At 46.8% G+C, this 3,350-nt stretch overlaps 1 non-coding gene across 1 annotated transcript; it reads right to left on the bottom strand.

Moving 5' to 3' along the window:
- Positions 1 to 2,142: 2,142 nt before the first annotated feature.
- Positions 2,143 to 2,224, bottom strand: Trnas-aga. Its single transcript has one exon. It is a non-coding gene; the product is annotated as a tRNA-Ser (tRNA).
- Between the last annotated feature and the right edge of the window lie 1,126 nt (positions 2,225 to 3,350).

A 3,350-nucleotide genomic window follows, 5' to 3' on the forward strand; every position in this document is an offset into this window, starting at 1 on the left:
GTTTTTTGACATATTACATTTGCACCATATGTGCACCGTACTGATTTGCAGATATCATGTAGATAATCAAGTTATTTCCGGGTTCAGTGCAGCATGTCTGTCGATGCGTGCTCGCACTTCTGGCGGGTTTGTTGGTAGAGGAAGAGTAAACAATTAAAAAATAACCCCCCACCCACACAAAAAAAATCGCATGGGCATTGGTCAGAAGAGAGTGGAGGCCATGACATGAATTGCTGATCATCAACCTCACCACAACCGATCCACCGGTTTCTCCATTTCCTGTTTAAAAAAGCCACGATCATCATATTGGAAGTGGTCCGCAGCAGCATCCCACTGGTGGATGAAGTCCACACTATCAGAGTCCAGCACGTCCAAACACATATTCTATAGTGGTATTCTCTCAGAATGAAAAGGGACTGTAAACTTTTAAACTGTGAGAGTGCATAGAGCACATTAACTTTTGGTGAATCTCAAGTGTGCTGCATGATATTGTGGGGATTCTCTGTCCCCCAGATTCGTCACATTGTGCCTGTACTTTATGCCATTCGCAAAAAAAAAGTTCGACGAACTGTTGCAACTGTGCCGAAAATTCAAAGCGTCTGACGTCGTCACAGAGCCAGGGCTTGGAGCAATTGCTAGCGACAAGTCTTCAGCTTCAGTCGTCTCCTTACGATCGTCCAAACGGTTGATTGCGGTGTGTTCAGCTGTTTGCTTGCTCTATTTGTCGACTTCTGGGGCTACTTACGAAACTCGCTCGCAAGCAGTCAACCGTTTCCTCAGTCACTGCAGACCGACCCGTTGATTTCCTCTTGCAGAGGCATCCTGAAGCTCCAAACCGAACATACCGTCACCGAATGGAGATGTCAGTAAATGGATCTTCGTTGAACTTTTTTCTGAAGTTTCGTTGCACTGTAACGAGGAACTAATGTGAATGTAGCTCAAGCTCAACGTACATTTCCTCGGTGCCTGTCGCCATCTTGCCTTAACTGCTCACTGCTGCGCTCTCGTGGCACAAATCTGAAGTGCGGCTGCAACAATAAAAAAAACTTTTGGAGTTGTGTATGAGTGTTCAAGTGTGTGAGAATGTATCAGTTAACGTAGCTACGGGAAATTTACGAAATCTCTTCAATTGTATGTAATACGAGTAATTTCTGAGGGTTTTTTGACTTTCATTACAACTACGTGAAAATGCGTATTTTTCTCAGCAGACGAGTTTCGCTTTATTGGAGCAAAGCATCAACATTGGTATCTAATTAAAGGTATTTACAATTCATTTGTTTTCTAGATCGAAAAACAGTTCGTTAACAAATTGTTAGTTTTTACTTACGGTAATATCTGCTTGGTTTTTCGCCTGCATCAGGAAATGACGTCTGCTAGGACGGTTTTGGTTCTTCTCTCCGTTAGGCAATGAGAATTATGGTTTAATTTAACGCTGCTTTGCAGAACTATGCTTTCTTGACATTTAATACAGCTCAATTTCGTATACCATTGTTCACTGTTTATTTGCATACTTTTAAGTGTATATCTTGTTTTGTAGTCTTGTCCACATTGCCACTAGTTTCTCTTGGTCTATATATGTTTCCCACTCTGTAATTCGTTATGCGTATGTTACTCTAGTTAATTATGTTACTGTTTATTTATATACTGTGTAAGAGAAATGGAGGAGTAGTGATGAAGTTTAAAATTGGTGTGATAAGTAGGTTGGGAGGGGGGGGGGGCGCGTGCTGAAGGAGGGGGATAGAAGCAAAGGTGAGTGAATACTAAGTGCATAGTAGTGTGATGGAGAGTGAGTTGGAGGAAAAAAGTGAGGGGCAACAAGTGAAATGAAATCGGGTTTAGTGGCAGATGGTGAAGGACCTTCTTTTTATGCGTTTTCTTCAATTATTTTATATAGTGTTTGCATTTCAATCTTCCGCAGGAGCTATTGAAATCAATAATTATTGATTTCTCCGTCTATAGTTTTCTTAGAAACGGAGGAGATGCCGGTTTTTACTGATTCTAATTTTTTTTTCATATCTTTGTCAGCAGTGCTTGGTCTGTGGTAATCCTGCTTACGATGTCCTCCAAGTGTTTAACCTTGTATTATCTTGATTTTTGGTATGACGCACGCGTGTGACGAGCTTTATTAGGAATAAAAATGTTCGCAGTCGGTAGGACTCGAACCTACGCTCCCAGAGGGAATCTGATTTCTAGTCAGACGCCTTAACCACTCGGCCACGACTGCTTGAAGACCTGTGCTTGCTCAAACCAGTTATCAGGGGCGCGGACATAACCTCTGCTGTCACTACAGGGAAGGAACGAGGAACTTACTCGCGCAGGGAGGCCCTGTACAACGAGAAGGCTTTGGCGTTTTGTCTGCGTTGGTGGGGCGGCGTCTGGTGGGCGGAGTGGGGGAGGGGGGGGGGGAAGGGAGAGAAGTGAGCGGCTCAGCTGAGTGGGGACCGTTGTGTGCTGTGGAGGGGAGCGAGGCCGCCGCGTTGCCTGCCGCTGGCTAGTGCGTGCGTGCAGTTGGCAGACGTGCGCCCCACGCCGGTGTTAAATATTTTGACCGCTGCGGTGTCTGCGGCGGCGGCTGCACGCCGGCAGTCCGCCTTTGACGCTGCGCAGGCGAGGACCCCGAGGCACCGTCACGTGGCGCGCACGTGCCTGCCGTCGCTCGCTTCCACTGCAGCCACCCGCGCCGGCCACCAAGAAAAAAGCTAGCGGAGGAAGTGCTCACTTCCGGCGGGGCCAGGAGCATCGCCGCTCTGCCTGCCTTCCCGACTCGCTCGCTTTCGCCAGTGCCCTGTGAGCCTCCTGCTGTGCGCCAGGGGCGCCAACTCTGCCGCGACACCGCTCGCTATTCTCGCAAACCGCCGAAGCCGACGCTGTGGGAGGTGGAACATTCAAGTGTTCCAGGTACCTGTTGTGCGTCCTTCGTGCTTTCCGTTAAGGCTGTGTTCTCTGTGCTAGTGCTCCGCCGACAAAGACAATTGCCCCGCGTCTTGGGTGCCGTCATCGTGTTACGCACGTGTGTGTCGCAGAATTTTGTGTCGTTCCACAATTTGGAGGTGCGGAAGACTACAAAGATTTTCAGCGGTGGACTACAGTGGATAGTTTTCTGCATGTAGTCCCCTTCACTTCAGCATCATCATCAGTACGCAGTTACAACAGTGAGTAAAGCATCGTTTTATTTTCTTTTAGTGAGTAAAGCAATTAATACTCGAAGTACAACTTGTGAATTGCTTTAAGCAAGCACTCGAATTGCTTTAAGCAAGCACTCAGACTCTGAAGTGTTACACTCAACCTTAGTGTTCTAGCAGTTCTGCAGTATCATATTTAGGATCTGTTGCTCGTTGTATTGAAACTAC

The sequence above is a fragment of the Schistocerca americana genome, chromosome 8 (genome assembly GCF_021461395.2).
Source record: "Schistocerca americana isolate TAMUIC-IGC-003095 chromosome 8, iqSchAmer2.1, whole genome shotgun sequence".
In the NCBI taxonomy this organism is placed as follows: Eukaryota; Metazoa; Arthropoda; class Insecta; order Orthoptera; family Acrididae; genus Schistocerca; species Schistocerca americana.